General features: G+C 40.0%; 1 pseudogene; it reads left to right on the top strand.

The window, feature by feature from the left end:
* The first annotated feature begins 1,083 nt into the window (after window positions 1–1,083).
* On the top strand, window positions 1,084–17,693 carry LOC115580359 (uncharacterized; annotated as a pseudogene).
* The last annotated feature ends 1,953 nt before the right edge of the window (window positions 17,694–19,646 follow it).

Consider the following 19,646-nt stretch of genomic DNA (forward strand, 5'->3'; position numbering starts at 1 on the left):
TGCACCAGCTTGCCAGATGATTCCATTCCCATCCTGTGTGTGCCTCGCCTGTTTTTTCACCCGCTCCCTTGACGCCGTGGCCAGCCTTCCTCCTGCCTCAGTCCCTTAGTTTTTTGAGTAGGATTTTGTGTTTTTGCCTAAAGAATTAAAAACTTTGAACTCGGTCTCGCCTTCAGTCTCCTGCATTTTTAGTCCAAACCTCAGCCATAACAGAAATACCTGAATGTGGCTCAGGACACATGTTGACATCCTTTCACTACCACCTCCTGCATTGATGAGGTCCTTGACAATGGACACATCAGGATGCATTACATTAATAATGCTAAAGATATGTGGTCACATGCATCCCAGGCGACCTCAACAAGTGGTTTGAGTGATCAGATCACAGAGAATCTTGGTGGTAGTTTGAACTTGTATCCAGCACTGTCCACTTGTGTTGGATTACCTAAGACACATACTAATGTCTGGTATAAACTGTTTTACCCCAGGGAAAAAAATATTCTTAATCAAGTTTATACAAATATTTCTGACAGCCACAAAGCCATCCTCCATCCTTATTTTGGCCTATTGGACCTTATTCCCCTGATTCCTCTGCCTACATCCCCGAGCTGATGTTGTGTCAAACCTTCAGGTAAAGTGATTGTGAACAGATAAAGCTACAGCAGCCCTACAAGACTGTCCTTAAGACTGGCACATGTTCAGAAATTTCACAACCCAGGAGAACAATATCAATTCATCAACAAATGTGTTAATGATTTGGCATTCAGAAGACGATCAAATATTTTCCGTGGCGTACATCATTTTCCATGCCAACGTTCAGATGTATCAAAAGTGAAATGACCGTGGAAATGTGCGGTACCCCACGCCAGCTTCATGGCTGGCGTACGCACGTTTCTACAGCTATTGTTCCTTTGGCAACACTTAGAGGTAATGCTGGGAAACTATTAATTATGTAAAAACAATAAGTCCTCAGAGTAATGTGCACATCAGACACACATTAATGGACAATTAACACACACACGTTTGCAATCATATGGATGGATATAAAAGCATGCGCAAAGTGATGAAAAAATGGCATTAACAATGGCAGCCTTGGCCTTGTTAGAAGACATCGCAAATGGTCATATCAGACGTGAGAGAGTTTTTAGGGAACGGGAAGATCTGATGGCAAATGACAACAACTGGCTCATGAGTCATTTTAGGTTGCCGAGGCCAGTGTTACTGGAGCTGTGCGCAGAGCTGGGGCCAGCCCTAGAACGAAACACAGCCAGGAGCCAGGGGTTGTCCGTGCCCACACAGGTGCTGACCACTCTGGGGTTTCTGGCAACAGGAGCCTTCCAGATGGAACTGGCCGACCGGCCAGTCCACTCTGAGCCGAGCCATGCCAGCTGTGTGGGACGGGATGATAAGAATGTCATCCAGGTACATCAAATTCCCATACAATGCTGTTGAACAGGCCAACATTAAAGTGCAATTTGCAGCAAGAGCCGGTTTTCCTAATATAATCGGAGCTATTGACTGCACACATGTTGCTATAAAAGTGCCATCACAGGATGAATTTGTTTTTGTCAACAGGAAAACTTTTCATTCAATTAATGTTCAAGTAATAGGTGATGCGCAAATGCAACTCACCAACATCGTGGCAAGGTAGCATGGTTGGTAACAGGCTGGAGGCTGGCACGGTGCGCAATGGATGGCTTCTCGTGAGTAAATAATTTATCCGTTTAATTGCGCACCGAATGTAAACCAGCACAATGCCCATTTGGGCAATTGCATTCAAATATGTGTATTTGTTTTTCCCTGGTGAAAATAGAGCGACAGAGCTATCTAACAAGCCCTTTATTGTCTCCTTGTGTTCAGTATTTGTGTCAATAAACGCGTGCGTAAAGTTGGAAATGTCACACTGAAGTAGCCACGGCGCACTTTAGCAGTCATTCAGCAAGTGTAATCAGTCTTGTCAATTCTTGTAATGAAGTTGTTTTGTCCTTCTGTTTGTTTCCCACTAAAGGTAGCACTTATTTATTATTATTATTATTATTATCATCATCATCATCATCATCATCATCATCATCGTCATCATCATCATTATTATTATGTCTTTAAAAAAAAAAAGCACATCCGTTGCGGTCACGCTTCAGCGGTGGGCCGAAATCCTTCGCTTCACCTCCACCTTCACGTCGGACCATTTTTTTACTTCAGTGAGTGTGTGCTGCTCCGACCCCACAGCGTTCACTGCCTCACACACACGCTCCCACTCACATTTCTTTTTGTGGGTGTTTATCCTAGACTAGAGGCTACCAAATAATACAGATCTTCGCGTCTCAACTTCATTTAATAGAGTTTCGAGCTCAGACTTGGTGAAGTTGCGCTTCTTCCCTTTACTCATGGTGTGAATCTGATGGTGCAGAGAGGGGAATTCCCGGTGCAGGCCCTATTTAAATTAATTTGCATATTTAAATGGGGGCATGGACAGGGACAAAGGAAAAGTGCTTGGATCCATGCGTACGCACACTTTGATACATCTGATTTTTTTTGTGCGTACGACAGTTTCTGGATTCTAGCGTACGCCATGTTTCAGTAGGAAATCCACGCACGTCTTAGTACATGAGGCCCCTGGATGAATGGAGAGGTGAGGGCTCTTTAAAAAAGTTGCCTTTCAGTCATTTGACAAGGAAGCATACCACACAGTCAGCGCAAGACTGAAAGCTTCGATCAAGGAACCACAGAGGAGGCTTGAGAAGGGAAGGGAGAGGGACCTCAAAACCAGAAGCAAAGATATGTGGTAGGCTATCCAGAACATCACATGTACAAAAGGAGCACCCCAATCATGTGTGAGGACGCGCTGCTAGATGAGCTGAGCACATTCAATGCTCGCATTTATCTTCTCAACAAAGAGTCTGCTGTGAAGTCAGTTCAGCCTGTAGAGGACTGGCTGCTGTCAGCGTCCACTAGCACGTAAGGGCTAGTCACTACAGCGTCAGCAGCCATGAACTTCACCCAATCACAGTCAGGACATCAAACTGGAGAAGATTTCATCGAAGACACATTGCTCAAGGCTGTAACCCAGCCAATCTCTGCTATCCAACATTCTCCACCAGTACTTAACTGAAGTATTGGGGGGGCTATGGAACTGCCAGCCTGCAGTTAAGAAGGCAGACACCATTTCAGCCTATGCCTCCCTGTAGACTCTTCACTTCCTGGCCCTTACCGAGACCTGGATCACACCAGAAAACACTGCAACTCCAGCTGCCCTCTCACCTGCCTACTCCTTTTCACACTCCCCGAGACAAACAGGTCAAGGAGGAATAACTGGCCTCCTCCTTTCCCCCATGTGGTCCTACCAGGTCTTTCCCCTGGACCACCTTTCCAGATCTGCTCTTGAATTCCACTGTCTCTGTCAGCAGCCAAATCTGCCTCCTACCTGTCAAAGATCAACTCCTCTGCCTCCTACCCCAGGAAACTCTTCCTCTTACTCTCTTCTCTCCTTTCATTCCTCTCTAAAACCCTGGAATGTACAGTCTACAACCAACTGTCCATCTTTAAGAAAATGACCTCCTTGACCCTAATCAGTCAGGCTTCAGGACTGGTCCCTCCACTGAGACGTCCGTCCTCACAATGACTGAGTCGCTTGGTGCCGCCAGAGCCGCTTGGTGCCACCAGAGCCTCGTCCGACTCGTCAGTCCTCATTCTCCTCGACTTATCCTCTGCATTTGACACAGCAAACCACCAAATCCTCCTCTCCACTCTGACTGAACTTGGCATTGCTGACTCTGCTCTAACCTGGTTTACATCATACCTAGCAAATCACATGGAATGGCTCCTTTACCAAACCCTGCCTTCTGGAAACTGGTGTCCCTCAAGACTCAGTATCAGGACCGCTTCTGTTTTCACTATACACTAGATCACTAGGCTCTTCAATGACATCACATGAATTCTCTTACCACTGTTATGCAGAGGACACCCAACTGTTCCTGTCTTTTCCCCCATCCTCCTCCAACAAACATGTTAAAATGTGCATCTCAGAATGTTTGGCAGACATCTCTGCTTGAACAGCTGCGCATCACCTTAAACTCACCCTTAGTAAAACTGGACTCCTCTTCGTCCCGGGTGAAGACTGCCCTCACATGGACCTGTCAGTCACTGTCGAGGATGTCATGGCATCGCCTTCAGCAGTGGCGAGGAACCTGGGTGTAATCCTCAACAACAACCTGTCCTGCACCCCCAACATCTCTGCTGTGGCCCAATCCTGCAGATTTGCCCTCTACAACATCCACAGGATCTGGTCATCTTCACAAAAAATGCAGCACAACTCCTGGTCCAATTGCTGGTCATCTCCCGCCTGGACTACTGCAACTCCCTCTTGGCTGGACTCCTAGCCTCTGCGACTAAACCACTGCAGCACATCCAGAACGCTGCAGCGCGCCTCGTTTACAATCTTCCCATATTCTCCCGTGTGACCCGTCCTCCATTACCTCCACTGGCTTCCTGTTGCAGCCCGCATCCGATTAAAGATGATGGTACTGGCCCTCAAGTCCGTCAACAGAACTGCACCCGTCTACCTCCAAACACTGGTCAGATCACATGCCCCAGCAAGAGCACTTCACTCATCTGTGTCAGCTGGCCGACTGGTGCCGCCATCAAACAAAGCCTGCTCAGCAAAGTCGCGACTCTTCTCTGTTTTGGCACCTCAGTGGTGAAACAAACTCCCGACCAATGTCAGGACACTCTCCATCTTCCGCAAAAGACTCAAGACTTGTTTGTTCAGACTTCACCTCGAAGTGAGTTAGCACTTACGCACTTGCACTTGCTGTGATTGATAGGCAACCTGTTCAGTGTGTGTCCTGCTTTTCGCCCAAAGTCGGACGGATTTGTTCCTGCCCCCTACGACCCTCTAAAAGATAAGCAGCTCTAGCTAATGATGGTTTGATCATACAGCAAATCTAGTATGCACATAAATTAACAATCTCTTTGAAGAGAGAGTGGCTGACAAAATTACAACCTATGAAAATTACTGTATTTAAAGAGTATGTAGCTCTTCTGAATTACTATAATCAAAGACAGGGTGAAAAGCTGGCTCATAGAGTGATCCTGTTTGGCAACAAGCCAAAAGGGTTTGTTTAAAGCATACAGGTCTGTTTTGAATCATTCCAATAACATTGTTCTTTTAATCCTTATCACCCATTTCCATTTCCATCATCCGTCAGCCTCTGTTCATCTCTTTGTGATATTTGGTAGTGTTTCCTCCTGTGTCTGCCCCATTGCTATGTTTGGATTTTGAATTTGTGTTTTTTCTGTTGATTTATACTTTGCTATTGTTGGTACTTTGTTTTAGCCTTTAGTTGCTACTTTGTTTTAGTCCCAGTGACTCATTTTGGTTTTCTTGTTCTCTTGGTTTTTGTAATTTCAGCTTTTTATATTAAACCTCACTTTTGTTGCCTCCTATCCTGCCTCCTGTGTGTGTCTGTGTTTGGGTCCACATTTAGTTTCCCACATTATTGTAACAATCCCTCCAGACTGCTAACCAGTTTTCTGTTGCTCCAATCTACACATCTATTTTCAGTTGAACCTCCAACCAGGATATCAAATTTACTTTATTTGAGGCTCTGGTTTTAAAACCTCTGGTTTTAAATCCTCTTCAAGTAGTAGCAGCCTTGTCCAGGGAACAGGTTTTCACCTGATCTATAGACCTCCAGGGCCTTACTCTCAATTCCTAGAAGAATTTGGTGAATTCCTCGCAGATCTTATGACTCGTTCAGAAAAGATCCTAATTATTGGGGATTTCAATATCCACAAGCTTTCCAACCCACTAAGTAAAGCTCTTCTGGGACTTCTTGATATTTCTGGTTTCATTCAGCTTGTTCATGAACCTACTAATTCCAGTGGTAACACTCTGGACTTGATCTTTTCCCATGGATTAGATGTATCAGCCCTGTATTTCTGTTTTTCTCTTTACACTTTTGTAAATATCTGTCTTGAGATATTGTCTAAACATCCTCAAAACCAACTACCCCCTTCTGGCAAAACTGTTAGCCAGCAGTGGGACCTATAATGTTCAGTGTAAAAAAATTACTGTGAAATTTACATAAAAACTAGGTAAAATCCCTACAGAAAAGTATTATAAACCCAAAAACATATAGTCGTTTTTTCAAATCACAGTGAACTTTTGTAAACTATTAAACAGTATTATTTTGTTATATTTACAATACTATGTGATTATAATCAAATGTATTTGTTAAAACTACAAATATTGGTAACAAAAACAGAAATACTAATATTCATAACAAAACAATTTTGTTAATTTGACATGCAAAAATTGTAAAAACTGTAGTTTTAGTCAGTTGTTTTTGAAAATGTAAAACATATATGGAAGTCACTTTACAAGTTTATGCTGTAGATTTAACATTAATGAAATGATGCAAATTGAGGTAATAAAAATGTTTTCACAAAAAAATTCACTGTGAACCTGAGAGGTTGCCTATCTATTTATGTATAAAAAAAACTTCTGTTCAGTCCTGACCACAATCCTTGTATGCTTTATTTTTCTTTTAGTCCTTAATTTTAATGTAATACTTAACCTATACTTCTATTTGTATTTACAAAAAATAATAATTTGAGCATTATATCATTATCACAGGCTAAACAACCTGACAATGCCTCCTCTACCACAAACCTGTACTCACTCATTGTGCAGGGAGTCCGCCTAACTTTGAAGTTTAAAGTGTGCATCTGAATCTCGTCTCTGATTGGATAATGACGTGAGGAGCGGAAGAAGCACAAGCTCCTCGCTCACTGTTGCAGCTGACGTCATTAACAAGTAAGCCAGAGCTGCGCCATCTGCTGAGCCGAGAACACAGTAGCAGAGCAGAAATCTTCGGACAACTCTGTCATTTTAAAAGTTATTAGGACAATTCTACGATTTTAACACAAGTTTTTTGGAGGTCTGTGGCTGTTCAATTGGAAAATTGAAAGTTTGCACGGTAAGCTTCACATTTCCTTTATTTCGAGACCAAACGAAAATGTGTGCTGAAACCACATGGTGTAAGCTAGCATCAGTCTATATTTAGCTAGCCTGCTAAGACCAGTAGTAGCTAGATCAATGCATGATAACTTCAGCTGAAAAGCACCCGCAAACACTTGAAATCCTAAAAATTATCACCTGCGTCTTTTGTGAAAAGAAATTGTATATATTAAGAGGCTATGTATCGTGTGCACAATGCACCTGCAACGCAAGCTGCTCCTAAAGCTGTTGTTGCGAATTGAAGATGCGCAGTTTCATTATGTGCCAGCCATTTTCACACAGTGTAAGAGCTAATGTCTCACTTAAATGATCATATTGGAGGGGGCAGGTCTGTGTCATGTCCAGTAAGTGGTTGTAAGCATGTGTTTACAAAAAAGTCACCATTTACTTCTCACATGTGTAGGAAGCATTTGCATGCTCCCCTGATGGTATTGATGACGTAAAGGGAAACTCGCCCTCAGCCCCCAAATGTCATTGCCAGTACAGATGATTCAGAAAACACACACGAAGCCATGCCAACAGCTAGTGCAGCTAGTGATATGCCAGACAGTCTTATCTCAGAAACATGTCTCTTTTACCTTGAACTGCAAGGACAGCTGCTTATTCCTGCCTCTACTATACAGACTATTGTTGAGGAAATGCATAATGTGCATGAGTTAGGTCAAGCCTACATGATAACTCAAGTAAGTTCTTCATTAAAAAATGATATGAGCCTATCAGATGAAGCAGTCACTAAAATCTGTGACTGCATTAAAGAGCCAGATTTGTTCTCTGCCTGTCATCAGGGCATCAGGGACAATTTAGACATACATATGATGTTTCTGGGCTTCCCTCTTCAAAAGTGTCGGCGTGTAGTTCGATAATAAAGGATACTGCGGAGGCAAGGCTGGGTGGATAAATAGAGCAATCTTTATTTTAAACATAATCTAATGCCTTGAGTCCGATCAGAAGCGGCCGCGTTCTGATATTATCAAATCTGAGGACAAAACAATGCCAAAATGCTTGTCCTCTGCTCCATTAAAACCTCAGCCTTTTGCTCTTACAAGGTTTTTCCAAATGCCCCCCCTGTTCCTTCTGTCAGGGCCTTTTTTAAGAGTCTTGTCTCAAAGTCACCCAATTCTTCTGATTGGTTCCCTTGCCAAATTACTTAACAGAAGAACAAGGAGTTTGATCTGTGCTTAGTCATCTCCTATTATTCGGCATGCAGGTCAAGCTTAGCTAAGCACTTAATCATTTGTTACCTTTGACCCCTTACAGTTGGAAGCTACCTCCTGGACTTCTATTCACACAATGAAAATCAATTGGTCATGACTGAATTCAAACTAAGTGGGTCAGTCATGATTGAATCTAACTTAAGTAAGTCAGAATGTGTTGTCCTCCAGACACCTAGCATACTCCAGGAAAAAGACATTCACAGAAATGTTTTAATACATGGAACTCCAAAATGTGGCATTGGCAATGGATGAAAATATGACACAAAAATGTGCTTACCAGTGGCAGAAACTCTGTCTATTCCTCCATAAATGTGACTGTAAAAAAGCTCTTCAGTCACAACAGCTTGGAGATCCTGGTGTGGAGGTTTCTTATGGATTTATAGGATGGACAAAATTTCAAATGTCACCAGTTCTTTAATGAAAACCCTGAAAGCCTCAAACTAATTTTGTACCAAGATTCATTTGAAATTGTGAATCCCCTGGGTTCTGCTGAAAAGATGCACAAAGTTCTTGCAGTCTATCTTTCAGTAGCAAATTTACCCATTCATTTGCGATCAAATACCGATAATATGTTTTTAGTCTTGTTGTGTGTTGAGAATGACCATAAGCATGGAATAGCCAAAGTTTTCTCAGAGTTGTTGGCAGATCTGACATGTTTGGAGACAGATGGAATACATTTAGATCGAGAAACTGTAAAAGGGGGTCTTTTCTGCATTGCTGGGGATAACTTGGGTTCTCATTCCATAGGTGGGTTTACAGAGAACTTCAGCCGCTCTCAATATTTTTGCAGGTACTGTGAAATCACAAGAAGTGAATTTGAGGCTGATCTGAGTGCCTGTGGTCTGCCACGCACCCCAGAAACATATAACACAGCTGTTGCAGATCTCCAGGCTGAAAACAGTCAAGGCATCAGAGGAATAAAGGTAAACCCTATTTTTAGTACCCTTGAGTCTTTTCACGCATCCCAGCCGGGTCTCCCGCCTTGTTTAGGTCAGGACCTCTTTGAGGGAGTCTTGTCTTATGATTTAGCACTGTACCTGAAGAACATTATAAAAAAGAAAAAATGGTTCCCACCTCACTCTTAAACAGGCGCATCAACAGTTTAAGTACAAGGGATCTGAAGCACTCACAAAGCCATGTGCTGTCAACCCTGACAGAGCCAAGTTATCAGAGCGACCTATTCAGAACTGGAACCTTTTGAGATTGCTACCAGTTTTGATTGGTGATAAAGTGCAAAACCATGAGGATGGAGTATGGCAGTTAGCTCTCCAGCTAAAAGACATTGTGGATCTTATTTGTGCTCAGAACACTTTCTTGTCCCAGATAGCATATGCTGACATTTTGATCCAAGAATATTTGGAGCTGAGAAAGTTGTTTCTTGAAATTCAACCAAAACCCAAGCACCACTTCTTGTGCCAGGTTATGGACGCTTCCCAGCGGGCACCTTGTGGTCAATTTGACATTGAAGATTAGTCAAGATTTTGACTACCATCATAAATAGCCTACAGGAGCTTTGACATCCTTATGGTTGTAAAGAGGTTCAACAAAGGGATCAATCCCACATCGAGGTTACTGCATTAGATATTGTAATTCAAAATATTTTACATCAAACCAACGTTGCTGCTCAATACCCGACATCAAATTGGCGTTGATTTGATATCTAGAAACATGGCGTTGAATAGATGTCAAATTGATGTCCCAATAAAAATGCTGTGAATTTGGGTGTGGGTTTTTTTTTATTCCTTAGGGATGACAGACAAAAGACTGTCAATCTGCAACTATTAAACTTTCAGTCTAAATATTCAATGGACAAAATACGTCTAAACTGACATCAGCTGAAGTCACACACATTCGCCCCATGGGACAGGAAAAAAAATGAATGGGTGTCAATTTTCTGGTCTGAGTCATTGGATTCCAGATATGTTGTTTGTGGATTTATTTACTTTTTTCTTTGCATGAAAAAACTGCATTTAAATTCACAAACAACCATTGATATATTGAGATTTATTGAATTTCTCAGTTTGATTCAGAGTATTTGACTCATTCTCACTGTAACATCTCTTCATACTCCATCAACTGAAACAAAACAAACTGGAACGCTGGCTTAAATTTGTGTAAAAAACACTTTAACGGTATTAATCTTATTAATAATATTAATTAATTCATAATAACATTTTGATTAATGTATTATTTTATAATCCATTAATTAAATACATAACTATAAATATTAAATACAAATAACATATTGATATAAGAAAAAATAAACAAAGCATTTATTGTTTTATGTTATTTATCTAATAATATATAATATGACAGTTCAATATTAATCAATTGATATTATTAATTAAGTGTTCTAATTAACATTATTTTAAAAAAAAATGTAATATATTCTAATACATTAATAAAAAACATTTATAAATTATGAAATGCAGGGATCGTCCGGAGTCGAATGTGCGAACAGCGCATATGTGTCTGTGTCAAGTGCACAGTGTACAGATATCAGCCATCTCATTTGACAAATCACCTCGGATACAGATGACAGGCACACAGGAGGACTCTGATTGGACAGTTGTGTGTGCATCTATTTTTGGCCTTGATATAAACCACTGGTCCTGTGGCGGCCGGCGCTGCTGCTCGATACCCTTTGACCTCATCGTAGGTAAGTACGTTTCATATCTGACATTAGCATACTGAAATAGTTAATAAAGTTGATTTTATTGAAGCTAGGTATTACTATCTCTCTCATGATCACAATTACTCGGAAAAATAAATGTAATTGTTTATGGTCAGTCTGTTTAAGCATATTAAACCAGAGGTACTTGGCTGCGGATTACCGAGTAGTGGAGATGTTAGCTCAGCTCCGAGTAGCCATGCTAACTGCTAAAGGAGGTCCGCTAGCTGTTAGCAGCAAAGCTATAACTTAACTTAGGGGTCCATAGGTCTATAGCAGCGATCCTCAATAGAAAATTGAAAATGACCTGTTTCCAAGTAAACTGCTATTACAAAGTGGACAGTGAAAATCCGCGAATCAGAGAAGTTGGGATTCAAAATTTGCATTCATTCTCCCCCTGCCAGGACAAGCCCCACATATTTTACAATGCAGCAGTAACAAAGGCCAGACGTAGTTTAAGTAGTTCTACCCCATTTCGTCATGTAATATCAATCACGCAAACGTTGTAATGGACGGGGAGTTTCTCCCGGCAAACACCCTTTCACTCATGGTGCCAAAATGTTTATCATCCTTGTTAAAACTCAACTGCATTTAATCAAAGAACAAATGACGTGAATTAACCCACAACCATCTTATATATCATCTTATTCACAAACACATTCACGAACCATAATTACACCAACACCAACAGAATACCCAAGAGTCATTGCGCCACAGTCCACAAGGGGCGTTACAATATGCCAGGAGAAGCTGTCATGAAGATTTCCAATTTGAAACGGCATTATGAGATGAAGCATAGGAATTTTGAAGAGACATTTCCTCAAAATTCAGCGATAAGTACAACACCAATAAATGCACTGAAATCGTCATATCAAGCTGCAAGCAGGATGCTTGTCACATCTATGTCACAATGAAATAAAATAATGCATGACTGAAGTGATGGACACAATGTTTGAAGGCAAACAAAAAGAGGAAATATTCAACTATGTATTTTAATTTATGTTAAAATGGAAATTACATTTTATTTTAGTTCGTATTTTGTTGTTTAGAATGAAAAGGACATTTTGTTTTGAATGTTACAGTATTATTGCATGTGGCCTGACCGACCTCAATACACGGACCTTTGAGTCACTGAAAAAAATCTTTGTGGCCCTTTAAGATTTGTATTTGAGTACCCCTGGTCTATAGAATATGTCTGTCTAGCTAACAGTAACGGCGCTCAGTCATTCTGTTTCAATTCGACAATATTAAGACGAGTTAATGGCGCCTGTATATAAAAAATTAGGGCGCGTTCTAAGTTAACAGCGGTGACTTTGCTTTTTCTATAGAGAAACATTAACCGGAACAGAAAGCTAACTGTGCTAACATCCTTACACCTTTAACAAAATTGAGATTATTGAGGCTAGACATAACTGTCTCGTGATTTGGGTAAGATTGGTTGTTTAGGGTCGATCTGTTTCTAACTTATATAAGAACACTGAGCTAACAGCTAAAACATTAGGCCGAGCGAGATGCTAACTCCGCGAACCTTGGCCTTTGTTCTGTCGCAGCGTGAATGGTAGCCATTTTATCTCCCGGTGCGAGCTAACGGCACTACCCGGCTCTGCTATATAAAACATTAGGCCGCACTCTAAGCTAACAGCGGTGACTTTGCTTTTTGGCCTTTGTTCTGTCGTGGCGCGAATGGTAGCCATTTTCTCTCCCGGTGCGAGCTAACGGCGCTGCTCGGCTCTGGTAACTGTTACCTAAAACATTAGGCTGCGCTTTAAGCTCACAGCGGTGACTTTGGTTTTTTAGCCTTTTGTTCTGTCGCGGTGCGAACGGAAGCCATTTTGTCTCCCGGTGCAAACTGTACTGTCATGCATAGATCCTTTACAAAGGTCCTATTTTTAATAGGAGACATTACACTCACAATTTTGGCATTTTTAAAAAAATACATTCTTTTTTTTTTAGTTTTTCTGTTTTTATACAAGTACATTAACACAAGCTGAAAGCTTTATTTCTTATCTATCTACTTATTCAGTATTTAATACTCCCTTCTGTCCGCCATATAACACATTTCTCCTTGTGTTTGCTTGTCTGTGATAAAATGTGATTACTTTTTTTTTTTAATGTAGTTAAAAAAAAGTAATACTTTTATGATACACGTTTACAACCTGCCTTGATCAAATAGAAAAGGAAGCATTTTCATACGTGACAATTTTTGCTTTTGGTAATAAATGTGCATTCAGATGTTTATAAAATCCTGTACATTTGATGAAGTTAATGTCATTTTTACTTGTGTGGTGTATTTATTGTCATAGTATGCTATTATTTAGTTTGTCAGAATATACATTTTTCGCGTCATAAGATGCGAAAAATTGAAATTTCCTACACATACCTGCAAATTTGTCACTTTTCTGCGACAATCGCCGTTTTCTTGGTCAGTTGGGTCATTTATGTGAGTCACTAGAACCAGAGTTTTTTTTAAGGGGGGCTGCCCTGCAGGCTAGGCTTTTTTTTTTTTTTTCCATTGTTCCATTGTTTTTCGTCTTGGGGCAAAGCACACAGCCCACTCTTTTTTCGGCACTTTTCTCGTCCTGCACCGTTGAGCAAAAAATATGTCAAATGTGCGGCTTGATCGGACTCGGTATGCTATTATTTTTCTCTCAAATATTACTAAGTACTAATAATAATCATTGCGACAAAAAATTAACAAAGTCTGCAAATCAAGATAAACTGCAGCAGCAGTGAGCCTGCTTTCTTTTTTTCAGCAGTATAGAGATATATTCCATGAAAGAACATTATAACATATGATATTGTATAAAATAACATTTAATTATAGTAAAAAAAAGAGTAAAGTTGCAGTGGGCTACTATTATAAATGTGCACCATATATAGTTTTAATCATTATTATTATTATTAGTAGTAGTAGTAGTAGTAGTAGTAGTACTATTTTTCTGCATATTCTTGACTTTGAATGGGAGCATCTGTAACGCTGCAGTTTCTCGTCGGGCATCAATGAAGTATTTCTGATTCATATATTATGAAGTCAGTTATTTAAACTTAAATTTAATCAAACAAGTTGACAGTATGGTAAAAAGATGTCACATTTACATGTCAGGATCTGGTTATTATAGACACAGATTAAATATTTAACTGTCATGTATCATCACAGTAACAGTGTTACATACATTAGCAGCTATAAACACTTGTTAAACATTATAAAAATACATATTGTGGTTTGGTGCGGACCTGTAGACTGAACATATAAGAAGTAGTTAATGTTTATAGTCATCAGAGAACGTTACGTCGTTTTTGGTTCGTATCTGTTTCCTGAATTAACTTATTAACTTATGGCACTTTGTAGAAGTGAGCTTTATAAAGTTCACTTCATTGACTCGTATTAGTTCACGGGGCTGAGCTGCCTCCTCCCATGGCAGCGACGTTGACGTACGGTCCAGCGCTCAATGAGGCGTCTTTGTATATATGTCTATAGTGCGACCCATAGCCGGGGAGTTTCGGTCGGTACCAATAAAAGTACCGAATTCGGTACCCATCCCTAATCATACGTCAGCTATCTATCAGCTATCTATCATCTGTCATCCATCTATCATTTGTCATCCATCTATCACCTATCAGCTATCTATCATCTGTCATCTATTATCTATCAGCTATCTATCATCTATCATCATCGATCTATCATCTATCAGCTATCTATCATCTGTCATCTATCAGTTATCTATCAGCTATCATCTATCTTTCAGCTATCTATCAGCTTTCATCTATCATCTATCTTTCAGCTAGCTATCAGCTATCTATCATCTGTCATCTATCTATCATCTATCTATTATTTATCTATCATCAGCTATCTATTATCATTTATCTATCCATCCTTGTGGATGTTAAAAATCCAAACTCCAAAGTTGTCCCTTTCAAAATAACGTGTGTGTGTGTGTGCATATTTAAATATAATGTATGGAAAATTATTTCTTCAGACAACTCAAATGATGAAGATGGTGGAGCCGGCATTCGTGAAAATGTTGGCAACGTCATGAAGAGGTTAGTCCTGTTCTTTATCTGTTAATCCTGGAAGACTGGTCAACAGCCAATAGTGCCAACAGCCACCCCCCAAGTCCCAAAAGAACAATCACAGCCCTTGATTTTAAATGATTTAGGCATTCCCAACTTTTACCTTGTTTCTGTTTGTCTGTGGAGTTTATATGTCATCGTTGGATGTAGTTTAATGTGGTCAAATGTGTGAAAATGTCTTTCTGGTGTGCTGTTGGTTCATTTGTGAAAGTTACAAGTTCACACAGTGAAGAGTTTTACTTCCTTGTTTTTGACACTCCACTCACAGCAACAGAAACATATTGTATGAATAAGTAAAAAGTTGGTATACTTCCACGTAACCTGGCCTGACCTTTATGTTTTTTTTTTTCTTTTTTTATTTTTGTTTTTTCTTTACTATGTTTTGGTAAAACTTTTATATAATCATACCCCAGGAATAATAGCAGCAGTGAAACTGCAGTTAATGGGGATCACAATAAAGTAATAACCTCGATTTAATAGCATTTGTGTGTATGTGTTTGACAGAGTCCCTACAAATAAGATCATGGCAGGACTAGACGGTAGTGGTGGCAAGGGTGCCTTTAGAAGAATGATCCTTTGGAAGGTCATGATTGATAAGTAGAATTTCTTTTTGTGCACGACCTAGGATTTTGACATACTTGCCATATGTTGTTCAGGGTTCCTGCGGGGTCTTAAAGTGTTAGGATTTATACATTTTCATTATGCCCCTCTATGCCCCACCGACCCCTCAGTATCTGCCCGTGACTCCCCTCCACAAACACACCACTCATGAAACTGCACGCACATCATTCATTGCTCATTAAATTATTATGTCTGCCACACTGTGACAAATATAGATTGTCTTTTCCCATCTTTTCCTGTTATCTCACATTATTAAGAGTTGCACATATCCTGCTGACTAATGAGATGGTCAGAAGCGAACAGAACACTTTCACGAACACTTTCACGAACACTTTCACACATGAGGAGGCCTCCAAGGCCAGCGATATCACCTCCCAAATCCCTTGTTCTTATGCGACAGTGAAGACACCATAAACAAAGGCAGATAGCGGGGAACAGGCACTTGAGGCCAGGAACATTTTGTTTTCTTCAACAGGGTGACGTCTTCAGGAATCATGGTTCGTGTGCTGAGAAACTGGGACCAGTTTGTGCACCACCGATGGGAGGGCTAAAGTCTAAACCACGGTTTCTCCCCACCTTTTTTACTTGACTGTCCAATAATAGAATTCATCCTATCTATATGATTGATGACAATTCAACACATACATTGTGACAGCAATATATAATGTATTACATGCTGAAATTCTGCATCTTTTTCTGGGCGACTGGTTGCAGTTAACAGCGTTGCTGCTTAGGGCTCTGCTGCCTGCGATTTTTCAAACAGAGAAAGTCCTTGATCAAGCTTTTCCCTTAATGATACAATTCTTCTTATTAAATAGTTAACAGTACGTCGTAGTCTGTCTTCTCTATTGGTCTGTCTACTTTCACCTCTCAAATAAACGAACATGCCTGACAAAAGTCTTAAAAGTCTTAAATTTGACCATCTCAATTTTAGGCCTTAAAAAGTCTTAAATACATTCATATTTTGCATATAGTTCATAAATTACATTTAGTCGGGTCTTAAATATGTACGTTCATTAACCGCTTCCGCCATCGCCTTTTATTTTTAAAATTTTTTTTGTTTGGAGGAAATGTGTTGGTGAGAGTCACAGTCATCTCCGTGTGTTCTTCTGTCTGAAGTATCAGGAACGTAAGTGGTATTTTGCCGACAGCGCGGTCGGAATTTACCGCACACTTCGCCAGTTCCGGAACAACTTCGACGGCGGAATCTGCCAGAGGACCCTAAAATTGGGCACACTCGGTGTGAAAGCGCTGAAAAAACACCAGTTAGCTTCTAAAAGTCTCCAGCGAAGTCACGTAATCACACACTTCTGTATGCCTTTGTCACCAGTTCCCGGTCCAATTTCATCCAGTTCTGCTCGACCCGAACTCTGCACTGCCTCTACCACCTAACAGTCAAGCGACATTCAAACCATCTTTGGCCCAACTCCGACGTTGAAAGCGAAGGTGCTTTCGATTTTGAACACTGTGTGTGTGTCAGTGTGTGTGTGTGTGCACGCGTTACAGACCAGTTAACTCATTAAATTCCTTGATAAAAACTATACTTAAACTACTTAGATCACTTGTTAAACTAATTGAAACTAAACTAAAATGAAAAAACAAACAAAATTAAAATTAAAAAAACAAAAAAATTAAATTAAAATAAAAACTACTGAAAATGTTAAAACTATAATAACCCTGACACACACTCATTCACTCCATTCTTCATTGTTTGAGCTGCTCTGTGAATGGCAATAAATGTGGTTATTTGTTTAAAGCATTTCTGGGACCGAATTTTCCTTACTTTTTCGTATTTCGTGTGGGTTTTAAATTTAGTTTAAAATGGTCTTAAAAAGGTCTTAAAAAGTCTTAAATTTGACTTGTTCAAACCTGCAGGAACCCTGGTTGTTGAAAGAAGTTATTTTCTAAATGTTTGATCCACAAACAAAAAACTGATTTTACTCAACACTTGTAAAATGTCCTTTTTTCAGATGCCATTCAGAAGTCGCAGCCTGGAGCCAGTGAGGCTGCCATTGAGTTACGGATGGGGACCTATCTGCGGTCAGCGCCTGATCGAAAAGGTGGTGGTGGCCGCAAGACCACTGAACCTGATGCATAGGCGCACTGATTTGTTGATATTGTTTTGATATTGTTTGATATTTGTTTGTTGATAATAAGTTGTTTGCAAAAGTATACAATAAAATGTATTGTTCATACATGTACGCTTGATCATTGAGAGAGAATCCCATGTGGGAAACTATTGTAGTTCAGTTTTTAATCCTGATGAAGATCCTGTGAGACCAAGTCTAGATTAAGCCAATTCTGTTTGCAATACAAGATGGTGTGTGTGGGATCTTTTCATCTGTGCATTTTAAGAAGCTTAACATTGAAACGATGTCAAAATAACATCAATATCATTATTTGGCTGAAAGTTTAAAGAACCTTAACATTGAAACGATGTCAAAATAACATCAATATCATCATTATTTGACATCAATCAAATTGATGTCAAAGTTTGACATGTTGATTTACGTTTTTGACCAAATCAGGATGCAATTTTGATATCAATGTTTGATGTCATCTTGATGTTGTATTTACATCAGATGCCCGCTGGGTTAGGTTTGAAAGTAAACAAAGTTTTTTTAAAAGATGTGTAAGAAAAACTTCAAAAACATTTGTCAAACTTTGTCAGAGCGTCATCAGATGTATCAGGCATATCTTTTAGCTGGGCAAGAATGCAGTAAACTACTGCAAGTGAAGGACAGCTGTGCGTTTTATCCCAACCTCTACAGTGACACTATTAAACATGCAGTCACTTCTACCCACTTCTACCCATCTTGATTCAAAATGACACATCTTTGTATGTTTTGATGGATGTCCACAAAGGCATCTTCCTCTCAGAATACCATCTGTATTCTGTGACAAAGGACAGTCTTGGGTTACAGTGTATCAACATTAATGACCTGCCTGATTCTATCCTCTGCTATCATACATTCTTGATGGATACCAAATCAGTCCACTAAAACACAGTATTGTGGCAAAATAAAGTCCAATTAAATCTCACTTACCTCTCACTGTAAATAGTTTGACAATAATATAAGTGTTACCTAATGCATGTCCCTGCTGTGAAACTCTTGCCAAAAAGCAACTGAGGCTGTATCAGTGATTGAATATGAGTCAAACCTTTGTGTAAGAGCATAATTACGACGAAAGAGGCACTTTTAAGATTTACTGTAGTTTTGTTTTCGGGCAAGCTAATTTTCAATGGGGTGCAGGGGCCCAAAAACGAAACTACGGTAAATCTTAAAAGTGCCTCTTTCTTCGTAATTATGCATTTACATGAAGGTTTGACTCATATTCAATCACAAATAAAGCCTCGGTTGCTTTTGGCGAGAGTTTCACTTTAAGTGTATGTACTGTATATTTTTTCTGTTCTGTTAGAAGGTGGCATGTCCTCTTCTGTGCAAATACGAGTGACTCAGAGCGAACCTTCCTAGATGTCACCATCATGGAAGTCCTACCAGAACTTCAAGCAGTAAACAAAAACATACTGGAAGAGCACTTGCAGGCCATTGGAGTCGAGACGTGTGATGATCTACGCTTCGTAACGAAGGCTGATTTAATGACAGCATTAAGACCTGTACAAGCCAGAAAGCTTCTTTCTGTTTGAAAACAGAAATGTAAGTAAAAACGCCACACAACACACACCTATTCAAAATCAAAAGCAGACATGGACATTGTGTAATATTGTACAGTGTGAATCATAATCTTATTTTTTTGTCATTTAAAGACCAAACTCCCGAGAACAGCTCACTATCATCTGTGGAAGCCTCACCTACCCAATTGCTGTCATCGCTCTCTGCTTCACCCCAGAAGTTCATTGTCAACCTCTTCCAGCAGCCCAGGACTTGACACACAGTGGGATGACAACTTTGAAATTCCATGGAGTAAGTTTCCTGAGGAAGTGATGCAATCTTTGGAGAGGGGAAAAGGCAAGACCCAAAACTGAGGAGGCAGGTGGTCCGGATTGTTGTGACTGAGATGATGGAAAAATGCCCTCATGTAGGTAAAA

The sequence above is a fragment of the Sparus aurata genome, chromosome 4 (assembly GCF_900880675.1).
Source record: "Sparus aurata chromosome 4, fSpaAur1.1, whole genome shotgun sequence".
NCBI classification, from domain to species: domain Eukaryota; kingdom Metazoa; phylum Chordata; class Actinopteri; order Spariformes; family Sparidae; genus Sparus; species Sparus aurata.